General features: G+C 43.1%; 1 protein-coding gene across 1 annotated transcript in view; it reads left to right on the plus strand.

Moving 5' to 3' along the window:
* The first annotated feature begins 10,362 nt into the window (after nt 1–10,362).
* LOC109963237 (neurofilament medium polypeptide) overlaps nt 10,363–19,946 on the plus strand; it is a 38,257-nt gene continuing 28,673 nt past the window's right edge. The window contains exon 1 of the mRNA XM_020605594.1: nt 10,363–10,610. The gene's annotated coding sequence lies outside the window, so the exon portion shown is untranslated. The remainder of the gene's footprint in view (nt 10,611–19,946) is intronic.

Here is a 19,946-nt window from a genome sequence, read left to right on the forward strand (position 1 = left end):
GTTCCTGTGTGCTTGTTAGGATTTAACAAATCAATGTTGAAGTCACCACATATGAACATTAATTTATGACTTATTGTCAAGTAATTTTCTTCCATCCAGTCATTAAATTTTTCTATGCTGGCTCCAGGTGCTCTATAAATACAGCTTATTACAACATTTTTCTTTTTTTCCACGAGTATTTCTACAGTCACACATTCCAGCAAATTATCCACCACCCTTGACATTTTCTCCACTTTCTTATAACAAAAGTTTTTATCTATGTACAAGGCCACACCACCTCCCATCTTATTCTCTCTGTTTGTACATACCAAGTCATAGCCATCAAGGTCAAAATCCATTCCCCTTACATTATTAATCCAGGTTTCCGAAATGCCAATTATATTAAAAGAATGTTTAAGACTACAAAGATAATGCTTTATATTCTGAAAGTTAACGTATAGACTTGTGCTATTAAAGTGAATTAATGATAATTTGTTTTCAGTCTTAACATTGCTGTTAAACTGCTCATCCGTGTAATACTTGCAGTTATTTTCAAAGTTCTTGAAAAGGTTTTTTCAGGGTCAAAGCCTTCGTCCGTTTCATGATAGTGAATGTCAGTGTCTCCAATTGTGTTCAGTTCCAGATCCCGTCCCTCAAAATGTATTAAGTTCTGTAGCAAATCACTTGCCAATCTCAAGAAGCTGGTTAAGATACTGTTGATCGTGCGTAAAGCTCCCATTAGCAGTGGCTACATCAATCTAAAATATGATGAATATGAACCTATTTGCTTTGTTCAACACTTCTAACTGTATAATTTCCATACATCCATCCAGTTCATACGTCTCTTGCCCTGTGCAGGGTCGGAGGAGTTGGAGCCAGTCTCAGCTGACATTGGGTGAGAGGTGGGTACACTTGGGCAGGTTGCCAGTCTATCACAGGGCTGACACTTAGAGACAGAAAACCACTCACATTCACACCTGGGGGCAGTTTAAGTTGCCATTCCAATGGCACCATACCCATACCAGGGTTTGTCTTAGAAACAGACAAAGCATGACACAGTCTATGGCCCTGCCCAGAGCGTGCTACTCTGTCTCCAACCTGGTCGCCTACGTCACTACATTCTGATTGGCAGAGAGCAACAGGAAGTGTCTCAGCTGAAGGACACCCGCCATTTTTAAAAAAAGAAGGAGATGGCAGCGCACTGTGAAGAAATAACAGGAAACCAATACAACAGCTTTGTTGGTCAAATTCATGTTTGTTCTGTTGACATGCATTCTGATTGTGCAGAAGACGTCACAGTGACGTACACTGCAGAAGCAACGCTGATGCTGTGCAGTAGAAACAAATGTATTGAGGCCAGGCAGCCCGGGCCAATAGCCAGCCAGCTGGTCTGAGTACAGGACGGTTTCTGGTGGTAGTGAGATGGTTTTCAGTCTTAATGTCTTCAGTGTTAATCTACAGTGTAGAAAATAACAGAAACAGACTGTGTCCAAAACTTTCACAGCTTCTGTTCACAGCGGATGTAGTTTAATTTTTGTCAAAGCAGAGTTGGTTGGTTTTTCTGTCTGCTGCTCCAGACTTTCCATTGTTCATTTCATCTCCCACCTCACCTCTGTGTGTGTGTGTGTGTGTGTGTGTGCACGCCATTGTCACCCTGAGTGGTCTAAGCCATTTGCTGGAACTAAAGGCCACCACAAAACACAAGTATGACTCATCTCTCTCTCTCTCATACACACACACCCTCCAATTCATTAGAACGGGGGGTTTGGGGGATGTTTCGGGGTGGAGAACACTGACATGCATCAGAGCACAGCCAGTGAAAAGAGACCAGCCCCACCTTCCCGCTCCTTTCTCTTCTTTCCCCTCATCCTTCTCTCTTCCTCCTTTTCCTCCCTCTGCTCTTCCTCTCCTTACTCCCATTTGTTCTTCTTGTCTCTCTTTTCCTGTCCTTCTACTTTTTTCTTTCCTCCTGTTCTTCTTCTCTATCACCCCTATTCTCTTCTTCCTCTTCCCTTCCTCCTTGTTTTTTTCTGCTCCTGTTTGTCCTCCACTGCCTTCCTCTTCCTTGCTTCACCTTCTTCATACTCATCCTCCTTTTTCTGCTTTTCCTTTCTATTCATGTTCTGCTTTTCTCCTTCCTGTAGCCTTTTCCCCCTTGTTCCCCATATTTCTCTTACCTCCCAACTCTTGTTCCCTTCTCCCTTGTTCTCATTTTCCTCCTGTTTTCTCCTCCTCTGGAGCACTTCTTCACCACTTTCCATCTTTTTATGCTCCCTCCTTCTTTCTTCTTCTCCTTCTCTCTCTCCCTTTCCTAACTAGGATCTTCTCTTTTCACTGTGTTGGTAGCTTTTACTTTTTCTCTTCTACCTGCCTCCCTCCTCTCCCCCCTTCTTCTCTCTTGCTTCTGCACCACCTCTCCCATTTCATCCCCTCCATTTTCCTCCTCTTCTCTTGCTCCTCCCTCCCTTTTTTCATCCTTTCCTCAATCTCCCCTCATTTCACCCCTCCTACTTTATCTTTCCTTTTATTTCCCTTCATGCCTGATTTATCCTCACACATTTTTTCTCCCAAATTCACACATTTTCACCACTGTTTTTGTATTTTCTTGCTGCCCCCTCTTCTCTTCATCTCCCACTGTTATGCCACCAGTCAACATTGATTAGATATTGAAGTTAATCCCAGCTAAACTCCTCCGCTCACAGCCCACTCGCCTCAACCTATCACAGAGCCCTTTGCTGCTGACAGTCACTCTAAACTGTGTTTCAATTGGCCAGCAGAGTTGCATGTCGCCACACGTGCACACCACACATCTGAAAATAAGCGAGCCGGGATGGACGAGGGAAAATTTATTTGACAGGTAACGCTGAGAGCTCAACAGGACACAAACATTTGTCCTAACCCACGTGCGCATGCTTACAAACAACATGCTCCTGTAAATCTAGACTTGGTCAAACACGCACGTTCAATGAAAACGATTCGTACAGAGTTGAAAATTTGAACAAGTTGAAAAACATTCCTGTCTCCCAGAAATGATGCTTATATGCAAAAGGAGAACTGTTTAGAGACAAGTGTAGTGCCGCCCAAATTAAGTTTCTAATCAACATAATGAGGAAATATTTTAATGGACAATTGGCTAAGTTGGAAAATGTTAGCACTGAACATATCTACAGGAAGTGCAATGACATTGTATTTTATTTTCTTGCAGTGTCCAACTAAAGCATGAGTAATGATTTTACAGCTCTGTTCACACAACTCACAGCATTTTGTTAAGGAGTCTTGGTAGACACGACGCGTTCACTTCACCAACACGTCACCAAAACCACAGTCATTCTCCAACATCAGGTGCCTTTGTTGCCACAACCCAACGCACATAGGATACACGACACAAACTCCAGTCTGTGGTGGGAAGGACCTGCACCTACCATCCACCGCAACCACCTTCGTAGTACAGGAACACTGCACTTCCTGGACAGTGAAAGACTTGATTTTCTGCCGACACTGTAGCACATACATTTACTTTGAAGATCCAGTAAAACAAGCATCTTCACAGACATGAGTAACTGTCATGCTCAACTAAACTTTGCTGTCTTCCTTTTAAAGCAGGGGTTATACAAAGAGTCCACAAACGGGTACACAATATCCAGTATATGTGATGCCCACTCACACATTCACACCAAGCTCATGAGGTGATTGCCCAAATGCATAGTGATCGCATGTGTGGGAGGGAAGGAGTGTGTGTGTGTGTGTGTGTGCGTCCTGGTCATTCACAGCTGCCGGCTCAGTACAGAGATAAGATAAGACACAGAGATAACTTCACTGTCAAATCCCCTCAAATCCTCCTCCTGTGTGTCAGCTCATGCCTATCTAAGCCCTGCTCCGTTCACATTATCCTCCCTCCATCTCCCTCCCTGAGAATGTTTCTTCATCTTTAATCTGATCACTTTCATTCATACCTAGTATTTTTCATCTTGGAGAAAAGATACATTTTGATTTAATGTCTGCACATGTGGGTAGTTTATTCCACATCATCATTGCCCAGCATTCCCAGCACTGCAAGAACTGTTTACTAGTTCTGCTATATGCCCATCACTAGCACCATTTAGCAGCCCCCCCAGCTTAATGTCACCTTAATAAAGCAGCATGATTTACTGTTCCAAACCCCATACGTTTACCAACATGACTGCACCTGACACAATTTACGAAACCCTTTGCTATTTGCAACACTCTTTATTAGTCCTATACCAACCAAACACAATTTACAATAATAAGGTTAGGTTTGGTAAATAGTGTTGTGTATCCACAACACTATTTACCAAACCTAAGACAAGTCCCCCATTTACTCTCTAAATTGTCCCTGCCCTAGCAAGTCAACATCCCCAACCCTGACAGTGCTCCAGCGCCGTGTACCATTGTCATACAGCATTTTAATTTCTACTTCATGCAATTTACTGTTCCTTAACAGTATCTCCAATTCAGAACCATTTATCACATGTAACACCATTTACCAGTTGCACTAAGGCAGCACCAACTATTGTTCTTAATTCCATTTATTGTCCCCATCTGACTTGCAAGTTTTAGTGCCTAGCTCCATTTGGTATGTCCAGTGCCACGTACATTTCTAAGACTACTCACAGTAATCAAAGGTCAAGCTATTTACTATCCCTGAGAGCATTGCCAATTTTCCACTCGTAACACCATCCACCTCTGTTAGAGCAAATTACCATCCCTAATACATTTTACTGTCAATTTATCAACACGTATGCAGTAACCGCAGGCCTCACACGTTTAACATTCTGTATCCCTAACATATACACATTATTAAGTGTTAACAATTTACTATCTCTATCACCATTTTTGCTAAGACAAACACTTTATCACACATAATACCATTTACCAATCCTAAACCAGAACCAACTACTGTCTAACTTGAGTTACCAACACCATTTGGCATCCCTATTGACATTTCCCACATCTGAGATCACTGGCAATCCTAATTGCTCATTTCCACTCCTAACACTATTTACTATCCCTAAAGCAATTTACCACCCATAAAATAATATACTAACCAATTTGCCAACCCCAACACCATTTACAATCCCCACTCACCCAATTTAACATAAGAAAATATCATTATATCAATATATTCATTAATTTTTATAACACTATTTATTATCCCCCTGAACCCATAGTCCTGTGTTGTATTTAATCAATTCAACACAACTTACCATACCTAACACAATATACAAATACAAACTTAGTATCACCAATATTATTTCAGTCTTGCCATTCACCATGAGACCAATATACCAACTTTAAGACCATTTACAATAGAGACCCAACATAAACACCATTTTGTGCCCCTACAGGGTTGGATTATGCTCATTTGCAAGACAAGCCATCTTACCACGTCTAAAATCAAAAGGATTTCAAGCTGTTCCCATAGACCACATTCAAAGGCAGAGTAAAGTCTAAACCCAGTTTAATTTGGCACCTTTGCAGATGTGGCCAATCACAGAACTAAGGTCGGACTGTAACTTTTTGGAGACTTACAGAAATAGTGGGTCACAGCTGCCCCCAAATTCCAAGCACATGAAATGCAGTTGGAGGTGGTCACTAAAGGTATTCGGCAGCAGCTATTCCGGTTTAGTAGCCACAACATCATCTGCCGTTGCTCGTGTACCAAGCCCATCACCATTCTATCCATACCAGATCATTTCTATCCATCTCTGTTAGTCTCTCTCTTCCTCTCCCTCTGTCTGTCTGACACCCCAATGACTGTTATTTACTACCCATCAGCCCCTGCTGCAGCCAGGCATGCCAAGGCTGGCCACTCTGTCCTCAAACAAACCCTCTCTCTCTCCTTTCATTACCCCTGCTTTCTTACTAGGCGATGCCTCTCTCTCTTTTTATGCTGCTGTCTGGCACTTTCTCTGTCTCATTTCTTCCTCTGACTTGCCTTCTGTCTGTTGTTTTTTCCACCCAGTTCTCCATTCTGTTTGTTTTTTCCCTCTGTCCATGTCACTGTTTACACACACACACACACACACACACACACAAACAAACGCTACTGTCACCAGAAGCAGAGGACTCTCTCTAGACACCTCTGTCTGGCGACATCCAGGCGACACCGGACTGTTTGTGCGTGTCCGAGTTAGTGCTTGTGCATGTGTGTAGGTGCCTTTGTTTACGTGTTCAGATGCAGAGATGGCTTTACACATGTCAGCTCCTCTGTATGCTTTTAAATCCAGCTTCATATCAGCACACAAATAAAGGCTGTTTTCACTAATTAGAGAGTGAAAAGATGGAGAGAGGAGGCAGCACAGCGAGGCTGAGAGAGGGAGGGAGGGGGACTGGGATGACGTGAGAGAGTTTGTGAAAGGGGGGGTGGTGGGAATGAATGAGAAGGTGTGGATACAGGAAGGCAGCAGAATGAGGAAAAAGAGGAAGAGAGAGAGACTTAAGAAGGAATTAAAGATGCAACCATGTGGACATGTTTGTCAACTTTGCCCTAAAGCCGTGTGGAGGGGTGGGGGCTTGTGTTTGCAATTTAAGCCACTTACAGCTGTGGAGCCTAATTAGCCTTCAACAACGTACTCATTAGTCTGGTTTCTATACAAGACCAAAGAGGGACCTTCAGGTTTCCACTGCAGGGCCAAAGTGGGATGGTCTAGTTTTTATTAGATAGTCAAAGTAGGAAAGCAGGAAAGTCCAGTTCACTTTCCTCTTCAGGGTCGAAGTGGGATAGTTTGTTTGTTACTAGCGGGATAAATAAGTCAGAATTGCTCAGGAGAAGAGAAACTCTGAACATGTACAATCCCATAACATGTGGACAAAGTGGTGATGATGAGAGCTACTACATGGACCTTTGAGTTAGGCTGCTTTGTCAAGTGATGCTCAAGCAAATCTCTCTCCAAGACCAACAACGACCAAAAGCTCAACCACAAACTCAGTTCATCACCGGACTCTTCGCCATCCAATACAGCAGAGTGAAAGCGTAGAATCCTAAAACACGAGTGAGTGTCTGATGAGCAGCAACAGTCCACAACGTTACTCTGCTTTCACCAAACCAAACATGCTGATGCTTCCTTAAAGAAAAATGAGTGACTCAACCCGATTCCTGAAATGTGTGTCTGGCTTTCACACCACGACATTTAAGAAGGTTTTATATGGACAAAGTGAAGATTAAAAAAAAGTAAATCATGCTTACAGCTCAGTCAATACCTGTTCATTCTGAATCAAGAGAATTGTTAAGCTCAATATAAATACTGACTTCAACTACTGTGTTAGTGACATGAACTGTATTGTTATGAGTATATTTTGCCATATTCACCAGCAGCTATAACCAGAGGCCAGTGTGGACAGGAGCAGCACAGCTTCAAAGATTTCTTACCTCGATGACGTGTTGGAGGTTTGTTCAGACGCTCTCCTGTACGCCTTCGTTTAACCACGTCACTGCTGCTGGTTCTTCGCTCTTCCCTCAATCCTGCATCAGAACAATTAACACAGAGATAATTGATCACTACAAATGTCTGCACCAGCTTTCAAGCTTTTATTATCCCCACAACATTTGTGTAATAAAAGGCCACAACAGAAAAATGCTTCCAGGATTTGCAAGTTACTCATTCTGGCCTACAACAATCGAAACCCAAGTGAACTGAAATCAAACCTGGACAAACCAACTGCTTTACAGATACATAAAACACCTCAGGGACTTTTTATCCCCGAAGTCATTTTCTCAGGCATGGTTTACTGCCGGGCTGTGAAACCCTCCACACAAGTTGGCCAACAACACCAAACTTTCTACATAAACTGAATCATTTGGAACCCAGTACTTCATAGCAACAACAGCTTCATTCATGATGGAGCTCGCGGGGAGTGCAGAACAGCCTGCATGTAAACAATATGAATGTTAAAGAAACGCTCCCTAAAAAGCAACATTTCTCTCAACTTATCCAGGATGTGATGATTTACCCCACATACATAGACATTAAAATCTAAATGTATTATCGGACATTTGTTTTAAACATTCGATGTTGCTTTAAAGTGAAGGAAAATCAGCTGAGATGTTCAAGCTGATCATTACATACTGATGGTTCCCACCTCAACCTTTTCCTGAACAGGACTGGGATTCAATGCTTTCAACTGGTGTCTGAACTACAGCTGAATGACAAACTCGTTTTACCAGTTTTATCACCGGTCACCAAACCTAGTAGCAACTGTTACAGCGTAGCATTGCTAATACAAACATTTACACTCTTGTACCATTTTTAAATATTTATCTCCTAGCATTTACCAATCCTACTACTGCTAACAGCCAATCAATTCAGTATGGCGTATCGACACATAACATGGTGGGGGACAGAGATGCTCCCAAACAGAACCCTAGCACTGGTTTCAAGTGGGTGACTGACCCAATACAGCATGTGTGCTACGTAGCCCATGTGAGAATACCCATGAGCCTAAAACACTGCAGGAGTGGATACTGTTAGGTTGGTGTTCCTGGTGTCAAAGCCTCATTATGCAAGCATATGGCGTGGTGGGCACACAATCCAGAGGTGAAGAGGAGCAGAAACCAGTCTGACTCAGCAGTCCTGCTGCTGAATTAAAGCTGCAGGTTGTTCCTGGCTCTACTTTTTAACATGGTAAAGCAGAAGCCACTAAAACTCCCCTGACTTGCCTTCATATATTTAAGCTTTTTTTATTGACCACCAGAGGATTTATGCCAACTTTAAACAGTAGAGACTCGTTCTTTAAACTCTTTCCAGTTAAGACGTGTCGTCTGAGGGCGAGCAGCCTGTTTTTTGCGGGTCACTGAGCAGCTCTAATGGATCTGTATGGGTTTGGTCAAACACTTTGCTCAAAAGCATCTCTTGCAGTTGTTGAGCAGCTGCCAGGACAACATTACCACTGTCCGACCTGGTGAGCAGCGTAAACCGCCGATCAAAAAATGGAACGTGGTCAGCATAAAGATTCATATTTAGAGATATCTAAGTGTTGAGTTTGACATCAGTCGATCATTAACACTACAATGTGGAGACGGTGTAATTACTGCCAGCCTCTACCCTGACACAGAATTAATTCAGGTGATGTGTACATGTGCCCAAATTGGAGGGAAACATCTTCAGGGTGTTGTTTTAATTAGCTGCTTGGTAAATTAAACACACTGCTCTTCTGTACATCTCTGAAACATATACAAATATAAACTATTGTTGTCAGAATGTAACATTTAATGATTAGTGGCAGACAGTGACTTTTTTTTCATGTGCAAACGATAAAACTCATTTTTCTACTTGGTTTGTGGCACCTCTCGGAAGCAGCAGAAGGAATACCTCAGTTATGTACATTGACAAACCTCAGACATAAAATAACGCTCAGAGAGCTTTAGACTAACTAAAGTGCAGCTGTTAGAACTTGAATCATAAATGAATTGTTTCAAATATAGAACCAACCCTACGGTCAGCTGGAACATCGACAACGTCTGCACCTGGCAGCTATGGTGCTGCGAGGGCAAAGATGGTGGTTGAGGCAAATAAAATGAGGTTAGAGTACGAATAGGGGTGTGCAACTAAAACACTTGGTTAAGGTTAGAGAACAATATGGTGAATACAAAGACATTAAGTGCAGGTCAGAAACAGGACACAAACTCTGGTCTCCTGCAAGAAAACTGGACACACTCGTTCCTGTTGGTTTGGATGCAAGCTCATCCAATATGGACATGATTCCCTACTGACACTGGGTTGTATACACCAAGGAACATCACAGCAACTCCAAGTCTGCATGAAGCTGCTCTGCTGCTGACTGTTGTTGACAGAGACCTGAGGAACAGTACAACTGGAACATCTGGAGTTGGTGTTTACACAAAGAAAGAGCGCAGAGGAAAATCTGTATTTTTATTTGCAGTGCCTCAGTGTGGACACAGTCACTCCACCTTCTCCTACTTCACTTTGAATGGTTGATTATTTGAAAGATCCCCTCCCCACTCTCCTTGTCCACACCGATGCTTTGCCCCCATTGTTCTCTTGCTTTCACTGACACACACACACACACACACACACACACACACACACACACACACACACAGGTCCAAAACAATGCCTGAAACTAAATGGAGCAGCCACCACAAGGGGAGTTTTAAGCTGTTGGCGCCCAAAATCAATGTCTCTCTGTCTTTCTCTCTCTCCGTCATCCTTTTCTTTGAATCTCGTCTTTTTTGAACGCAGAGAAAAGCTGGCGCACGTGTACGTAGTTTTTAAGCGTTTGCGCAGAAAAGGTCTTTAAACCATCTTAACTGGGGGATAAAATGGGGGGTCTGCAGAGGGGCGGGGATGATGGTGGTCTTCGTGGTTGCTAGGGGCAACGATAGGGGAGCGAGCGAGGTAGAAGGCGTCCTGTGCATGAGTGCGTACGTGTGAGTGCACAAGTGTGTGTATGTGTCGGTGAGCGTACCCTCGCGCCAATTTCATCTCACACAATTGGTTGAGAGCAAGAGAGAGAAAGAGAGAGAGGGGGAGAGGGAGAGAGAGAATGGCTGGTAGGATTTAGCCCTGGCAGCGTCTTTTCCTGTTCACCACAACAAGCTCATTACCTTTCTCTCTACGCGCTTGGAAACGGATTTACGCACACGTAAGGAGGTTGGTTTGATTCATTTATTTATCTCTTCTCCGCTCTCATCACCTCCCTGCTCTGTCCATTCATCGCTACCTTTGATTTATGCTTTTATCACCTCTTAAATTAACCCTTTTATTTGTCCCGTCGATTGCAGTCGGAGGCTACAGGTCGCGGGAATGCGTTTAATGGCGATGAACTGGCGCGTAATGTGTTGTGAACGGTCAAATGAACGTAGTCATAGTGAAACCGTTGAGGTTTTACTGACTGGGGGGCAAGGGGGTTTAGTTTTGACAGGCTTTTGGAGGGTCACCAGTGTGCGCGAGGAGACAGAGAGAGTGGTGGTTGATGGTGGCGGAGGGGGACAATGAACGGGGCTGTTGTTTGGCGACGCTGCGCGCCTCTTACTCAAAGCCCGTTGATCTGGTTGCTTGTGGAAGCAACTGGGACTGCGGTTTAAATACTTGAAATATTACCAGTTTGCGATCAAACACCTCGGGTCAGTCGTATGGCCCGGACCAATCACGGCAGAGGTCGGATCAATCGCACAGACTGGCACCGATGTGGGTGTCTGGTTGTGTATTTGTGTGCCATTTATGGGGCAACAGAGGACAATAATGTCAATATGATACATTATGTTAATGTGGGGCTCAACAGGGACCTTTTAATTTCATGCAGGGCTGTAGAGCTCCTCTATGATATTTCTATACAGTACAGGGGCGTTTGTTTCTTTCGGGGACGCACAGATTGTACAGGCAGATGTTAAATCTGCTTCTGTGCATCTGACGTGCGTGCGTGCGTGTGTGTGTGTGTGTGTGTGTGTGTGTGTGTGTCGGCGCATACAGACAAATACCACATCCCCAGGCGCACAGAGCTGTTTATGCGCCCTGACAACAATAACAATCACCGTGCATTGAAACCGACTGTATTATACAATGCGCGCGCAGAAATAGAGAGTGAGAAGGGGGCGGGGGGCGACGGTCTCAGCCATTTTCGATGAAGCGCAGGTAAAAACGCGCGCACATGGCGACAGACAGACAGACTGAAATCATAATCACAGACAGGTCGGCGTGTGAAAGGTAACCGAGGTCAGTGTCGGGAAAACGGAGCCACTGGCAGTTTTACAGTGAAACGGTCCATCAACGTTAATATGATTAATATCATCAATAACCAGAGTATCTTTGATGTGAGGAGGCTGGAGGTCTGGACCAGTATCCTCCACAACAGACAAGGGGGCTGCTTGTTGGGAATTTGGCGCTTCACTTGTTTTGCTCAGAGAGGAATTCACTGAGCCCCCCACCCCCTACCCCTCACTGTTGTTGTTGATGCTGTCCAAGCCTTCACCCCCACCCCCTCCTGCTGTTTTATCACTATTGATTATTGTGATTATCCCTCTGGACTGACTGGTTAATTGATCGTTTAACGGGCTGTAATGGCCGTGCATGTGCACTTGTCTCCCCGTGGCGTCACACTCAGCCGTCTATTGTTCCCCGTGTGACTCTGATGGTGAAAAACAAGTTTAAATGTGTTCATTAAGCCAAATGAGTCAGCTCACAACAATGTCCCTATTGAAAAGCCGCTATGATCGTTTAATAATAGCGTTGTAGTGTCATAAAGTGTCTAGCCAGTCTAGTCAGCAAGAAAAGTCTAGTGACCTTCTGCATGAATATTCGAATCTGGATTTTTATTCTTGCTTCAAATATTGTTAATCATCTTTTAATAATGACAAGCCGCCCATAGGAACTGTGTGTTCTTATACATGTTGGCCTGATTTTGGAAGGATGCATGGGGAAAGGAGCACACCAATAAAAACATGTCGCCATATTAGAATCTTTTTTGCCCCCACCCCCACCCCGATGGGGGGGAGGATGCTCAGAGGAGCTCATTAGCAATGCAAATCTTTTTTTTTTTTTTTTTGGGCTCGTGCACCTGCTGTCTCGAGCACGCGCGTGGCTGGATGGCTGACTGCACCCCCCCATACCTCGTGAGCGCGCCTCCCATCTCCCTCCTCCTTCTCATTAAAATTATGTTCCATTTCCACGGCGCGCACACGCAGTTGGAGCTTTGACGGCTTTAAAAAAAAAATAGAAAAGGAGAAGCTGGAGCTCTTCACTCGCCTTTAAAATCGTGTCCGTGTGCGTGGAGCTCACAAGCGGCAGCATCTTTTAGCTTAACAGAGGAGGAGGAGGGGAGAAGGTGATTTTTAAAAGGAGAACTGGTTTAAAAGAAAGAAAGTACAAGAGTGGAAACAAAAGAAAAGAGTAAAGAATTTAAGCATTAAATATTTAGCGAACATTTATACATAATATATATAAGCAGATATGATTTAAGTGTTTGTTAATGCAACGGCGTAGTGTAACAGTGGTTAGTGCCGTCACCTCACAGAAGGTTCCGGGTTCGAGTCCCAGCATTTCTGTGTGGAGTCTGCATGTTCTCCCTGAGCCTACATGGGTTCTCTCCAGGTACCCCAGCTTCCTCTCACAGTCCAAAGACATGCAGCTTAGGTTGACTGGTGACTCTAAACTGTCTCTATGTGACTGTGTGTGGTTGTCTGTCTCTAAGTGTCAACCCTGTGACAGACTGGCGACCTGTCCAGGGTGGACCCCGCCTCTCACCCAATGTCAGCTGGGATTGCCTCCAGCCCCCCGTGACCTTATTCAGGAATGAGCGATATAGATGATGGATGGATTTTTATTAAAGCACAGTGCTTCCTCAGCAACAACTCCTATAAAAACATTTCACTTACTTATCTATACCTGTAGACTATTGGCATTTATCTGTTTATACAGCAGCCTCCAACTACAGGTGGAGATTTAAGTGTTTATTTTTTATCTACAAGTTTTAGAAACCATTTATAAAGTATTTATAGAGCTGTGCTTATAAATTGTAATGGAGGAAGTGATGTGGAGGTAAATTTAATCTTAAACACAGCAACCCTGCAATATCAGAAGTACAAGAAGTCATTATTCAGAACCAGGAATAATCCCTGTTATTAATATATCATAGTGTATGCTTCAAGATTTTAATGCTGTAGTTTGTCAGGTTAAGCCCATTTTATCTAAATTGTTTATGATTTGATTGGATTTAGTTTTTTTTTAAATCTAATTCTGCAAAGTAACTAGTAACCTAATGCAGCTGTCAGATTAATGTAGTGCAATAAAAAGTACAATACGTCTCTCAGAAACGTGGAACAGAGAGAACAAATACCTTAACGTGGCCCTGACAGAGAACACTCATGTAAATCTTTGTTACATTTCACCACATGGCGATTTTTCATTTTGTAGGAATTGATTGTAAACATCATTTTGAACTGATGACGTGTCAGAAATCGGCTTCAGCTGTAAAACACAGTTACACAGCATATGTTTAACAGGACGCCTGAGCTGTTTGGGGTCTAGCATCACTAGTACGTAGGCCACCGTTCACTTCTTGGTCTGTGAGTAACATTTTGGACAACAAAAGCAGTATTTGTTTATGTACAGTCCATTAAACACAGTATTTTGTCACTGTCAGTAAATGGGCCATTTATTGCAAAAAGAGGGGTCAGTAGTCTTCTACAGCTGACTTTGACGCAGAGACAAACAAAAAAGGTGGAAGGACAGTGGACAGAAGACATGAACAAGACACAATAAGCAAAAAGAGAAGATCGATGATGTTGAACTATGAAATGAAGATGAGAGGAGCAAGGTATAAAGAGGGACATGCCAGGACAGGAATGAAGAGGAGTATAGAATGGATGATGGATTTAAATGGAAAAGAAATGAGAGGAAAGTGTACAGAGACTGACAACGGGAGGATGACAGGACCAACTAAAGGATCACAGAGAAACTAGACGTGACAAGAGGTGGAAAAGAAGAAAAGAAAAGACGTGAAGATGAAGAATGAGATATAAAGGGAAAGGGAAGGAAGACAATAGAGAAGGTGCCAAGAATGTAAAGTAGTAACAGTACAAAATGTATGGAGGGAGGAAAAAAGGAAGCAAACAAAGGAACCAAGGAGACAATGTTTGAGCACAGGAGGAGATTAAACAAGTAAAAGAGAAGCTATGAAGGAAAAAGAATAAGAACAAGACAAAAAATAGACATAACAGAACAAGACAACTTTAGGAGGAGAAGGGAGGAAATGACAATACAGGAGGAGGAGAAGATGGAAGTGAAGAGGAGGAAAGGAGAAGTTAGACAAGGTGAAGGAGGACAACATAGAAGCAGAGGGGGCAGAAGCAGACAAGCAAAGAAAAATCTAATGAAAGATGGGAAGGCTGGTCAAATATGATGAGAAAAAGAAGCTAACGTGATGAGAGAGTATGACAGAGGAGGAAAGAAGGACAAGAGGATGATGATTACCAGAAGAAGAGAAACTGGAGGGAAAGAAAGAGCTGGAGTTTAGTGGACAAATAAAACATGGAGCTGAGCGAAGAGGAGGAAGAGGAGGAAGGCTGTGTTCAGAGTCAGCAGTGTGCACGGCAGCTACCTGTGACAAATCAGATGAGCAGGCTGAGGAAAATGGTTGTAGAGACACTGAACACCGCAGGAGGACAAGGAGCACATCGCTCACATCACATGCACATCATGAGACATGAAACTACACACAACCTGTGTGTAGAAACAACCCCCCTCATTCCAGTGGTGCACAGGAACACAAGTTCCCTTTGACCCCGCAGCCTGATGGTGGCTACATTTGTAGTTGGATTGCACTGCAGAGTAATGATGGTGCAAAAACAACTGGATGTGAAATGTTTAAAACTTAAATGTTAAACATCAGACATGAACCGCTTCATTTTCTACATGGCACACAGGACACAGTCCATTTCTCCTCAGACACACGTGGCTGCCGCTGACCTCCAGTATTTTTAGATTTCACTTTCAAAAGAACATGTCAAAGTTTTCCCCGGGAAACATTAGCAGAGGTGAGCCAACAAGATCCCCACACATCTTGGCTTGTCTAGTTAGTGCATCTCACCAAACATCTGGCCTTCGTTTCAGTGCCTCTGCCCTGGAAGGTTAATGTTCTACTTCATAAACGTTTCCTGTGTCAGCCGAGATGATCTTTGGCTCATAGAAAGTGAAACCATGTTGATGGTTTCTGTGTTTATCCCACTGACCACTCTGTAATGCACGCCCCGTTTTTACACTGGCGTCTGACCTTAGGCTGTTTTTCTAACAAAAATCAGCTCGTGTTAAGCAACAACGTGTCTGCTGGTATTTTTGTACAAAATAAAACTGACTGTACAAGCTGCAATGCAGTACCACACAACAGCACAATGATCCTGTCAGCAAACAGACACCATGGTGATCATTGTGATGGACTGTGGAGCGTCAGGTGGCTTCAGTTCAAACTGATTTTAGGAAAATGGATGGGAGCAGCTGCTCAGTCTAAAAACTCCCTCCGTTTGTTCCGATTTACAGAATGTTGTCAAATTTGCTTAATTTGAAATATCTGTACACAGATAAATGTGTTTGAGGCTGGATTGCTACTGTACCTTGAACATTTCCTATGTGTTGGGCATCAACTCATACACAAGGTTGACGTATTTCAGATCTTAGAAAACCTTGAGCTCTTGACTGCAGGCTGGGAAAAACCCTGCTGAAAGTTTTGAAGGGATGATATTATCATCTGGAAAACTCTGGAAAACTATGATGGACGTTCAGTTTGGTTTTTTTGGTGAGGGGGACCCAATGCTGAGTTGCTTAAATAAATAACATTCAATAGAATTTTTAATATTGAAAATAGTGGTTTGTCAGTTGTCTGGACATTACCATCCATGCATACGTCTCCACACCAGCAGAGACTGTGCACAGCGGCAGTGAGAGGACGTGATGCACAGTTCAGATGCTGCACAGCAGATAAGAGATTATTTGACCAGAAGATAAAATATGAAAAAAAAATTCTCTGGTGGAAAGACTTAGGAGATAACATCAAATCGGTATTAAGCTACACAGATAGTGTAGCCAAGGATAAAATATTTAGCTGGGTTTCCAAATCAGCCTTTTCCCCATCGCTCTGTGAGTGTGTGCGCACATTTCCCCCCAAATCCTAACCGGCCTGCCTGTTCGCTGTGGAAAATAGGGTCAGGCTACAGAAAAAAGAAAAAGAGAGTGAGCCATGGGCAGATAAAGGCTTGTCTGTGTCTGAGGGAGAAGAGAGCGAGCAGGAGGAAGAGGAGGAGGGTCATGAGCTGAAGGGGCCTCTCTGTTGAAGGAGGGAGTTGCGGCTCTATAGAAGGCTCCCATGGCGGACAGAAACAAGGCATTTAGTCTGTGAGTTGGCCTCTGTGCCGTCATAATAGGCTCTCATAATGATGCTACTATGGACATGGAGAAATCACAGAATGTCCCTTTAAACTGGGGGCTTGTTTTGAGGAATATCTATAATGTGATGGAGGTGGACGAGCTGTGGCAGGAACAAAGGCTGATCTGGGTGAGAGTTTAGGGCCCAGACGAACCTGGACTCTGATTAAAAGTCTAAACCACCCACATCCAGTTAAAACCTGAATGTCTACTGTAAAATAATACACTGCACGTTAAAATAAACTCATGGTTTATGGACTTTCAGTGGACTCAGGGCAGTTTGGCAGATATATAAATTTTGAACGAGGTGACTTATATTGAAATAATAATTTGTAGAGACGCATCGGAACTGGCCTTGACCGGTGACCAGTCTAAGATATCTGACTCTGGTCATATTTCCACTCACGATGGTCTACGTCACACACACAGCAGCACAGACCGAAAGCTTAGCACGTGTGGCACATAGCATCTCCACACACTTTTACAGATGAGACGATTCTTCAGTTACTGAAACAAATGAAAGACGATTTGGCTGCAGAAGGCCACGGGGCTGCAGTTTGGAAACATGTTTTCCTGGTAACTTCAAGTTACGGTTTAGTCCCAGTAAACTTGCACATTCCTTTACGCTCCACATCGGCCCACATGTGCACAATATAGGGCTTTATAAGTGGAAATACATTCACAACAACATTAGTCCCTTACACACAGCCTTTTCTAGGTGGGACTAGTGCACCTTTATTCTGTCATACTTTTATTTTATTCTGTGTGTCAGGCGCAAAGCCAGGATGGCGGGCAATTGTCATTCCGCCTCTGGAGGCTGTACCAGACGCGTAAAAGTGTAAAAATGATGGCTGTGCTCATTTACATCAGTGATGGTAAATACAGCCCTAAACTGAAAAAGTGTGGTGCTGCACACCAGTTATTTGCTCGAGGTTCAGTAAATCTAGTCCTGTGTTTACTGTATGAACATTTAAACCAAACCGTGATCTTTACCTGACCTTAATCAAAGTCCCTGTTTCTGTCATCACTGTTCTTCCTTAAAACTTCAGTTTGGTGCAGGGACAAAGCAAAGATGTTGCTTGGAAATATAAATAATCCTGGCAACAATTATGCATCGGGTTGCCTGAGTTTTCAGTTGGATTGTTGTTCTGATCGTTTGGCTTTAAGCAACAGGCTGGTTCACCTGAAGCCGACTGATATTGGAAGGAGACCTGTCTGAATCACATGGGGCAGTTTTAAAGTGAACTGGAAGTCACAGAGAGAAGGACGGTGCACAATTTGAACTAAGGCGGCTTTCTGGAAGCAGAACATGGTGGAGGTTTAGTCTGCAGGAGGATTTGGTCCATGATGCATCTCTGCTTCCAGTCGCCCACAGTTTCAGTCATCCAGCCAGTTTTAAACAGTAAATGTTGTGTTTATGGTTTTGGAGACTTGCCTGAAGCTTCAGTCTGTTAGAACTGAGCTGGGACTTGGACAAACAACAACAGAGCACCTGAATTAGTTTGGACGCTCTGACTAAACCTGGATGTTTGAGAAGACACATGCAGTGTCTGGAACAATGCACCTCAATGGATTTACTTTCATTATTATTTATTTTACTCTTCCTCACTGAATGATGGAATTTATTTCCTCACAGTTGTTATGCGAGTATCACTCTACAGTTATTCCACCAAGCAAAGCTGGCTGGACGTCCACGGTGCTGCACTTTAAATTCAGTCAGCGGCCACTAGTCTCTATCAGGTATTTAGTTTATTCATGTTATGAAATTTCTAAAAAAAAAATAACCTAATTTAAACCTGGCCACTAAAGAATCTGTTACTTGTTTACCAATAAAAAGACTGAATGTTTGTTATGAATTGTCAAAAATGCAGAGTTGTTTGCACTGCTGCTGTTTGAAGAGGTTTGTGAGTGTGAGTCAGATTAATTAAAGCCTTCTGTAACCTGTAAGTATCAACAGCTCAAGGAGGTTAATAAGGTGCCTCCCAGTGCAAGTATAATGTAAAGTAGTCTGAATGATGAGAGACAAGTGTGGTTAGTGTGTCTGATGGAGTCCAGTATGAACAGGTGGGGTTCTGATGTGCAGCTGGTTCTATACATGTGTGTGGGGTTAGCTGGCCTGTGTTCTGTGACGCAGCATCGACTCTGGGAGCGGAACCGACACAGGTCCCCCGAATAAATGCTAAATAACTAGAAATGCTTATTGTCATCCCAAACCCAGCTGCGTCTTTGTTCTTTCCAGCTCCAGTACAGAAAGTCCTGGTGAGAAGAAGCCTGTTAAACTGACCGACATAAACTGCTGATGCAAAGGGGCCTTTGCTCACAGTCTGTGTTTGTTCTGCTTCTCATTAAAAGCTTTGAGGACACCTGCATAAATGTGTGATCGAAGACAAACTGTCAATATTGTCATTTCGCTCTTACAGCTGTCCCTGTGACAGCCAGCCTTCAACACTGACTCTGCCTGAGCAGTATGACATGTGATATTTGTTACAGTTGGTTGGCAACCTAATAAGTAAACTTTCCATTACTGGAACATGGACCAGAGGTCATTCTTAACAAAGAGAGGACACATTAGTTAAAATGTAATCAGCCTTATTAAACAAGACTGGCAGTGAGCCAGGAGGCAGAGTCCAAAGTGACAGCAGCACCCATTATGGACATAAACTTGTGTTTGCTCTTTGCTCACACTGGTTGCAAACAGCACTGTTGTCTCCTTAAGAAAACGCACAAACAGGAGGAGCTCACCTGCTCAGGTTTTGCTGGTTGTTCGTGTTCTGGTCTTGCAATCAGTCCAGCAGCTTTGTTCTCATAGAGTTCAGACTTCTCTGCAATTTAAACAAAGGTGATTACAACACTTAAACATAACTTATTTGAAGTATAATCCATCTTTTTAGGTGCATCTGCTCCGGCACACGATGCATGATTTTTGATTTTTGATTTGATTTATTCATTCAAGCATGTAAAACAGTTGATATGTCAACACATGTAATTTTACACATATCCAACAATAATAATCCATTATCAATTTGCTTATACCTAGTACATGCTTGAATGGAGTAGGAAGAAGTCAGACTTATC

The sequence above is a fragment of the Monopterus albus genome, unplaced genomic scaffold, assembly GCF_001952655.1.
Source record: "Monopterus albus unplaced genomic scaffold, M_albus_1.0 scaffold71.1, whole genome shotgun sequence".
In the NCBI taxonomy this organism is placed as follows: Eukaryota; Metazoa; Chordata; class Actinopteri; order Synbranchiformes; family Synbranchidae; genus Monopterus; species Monopterus albus.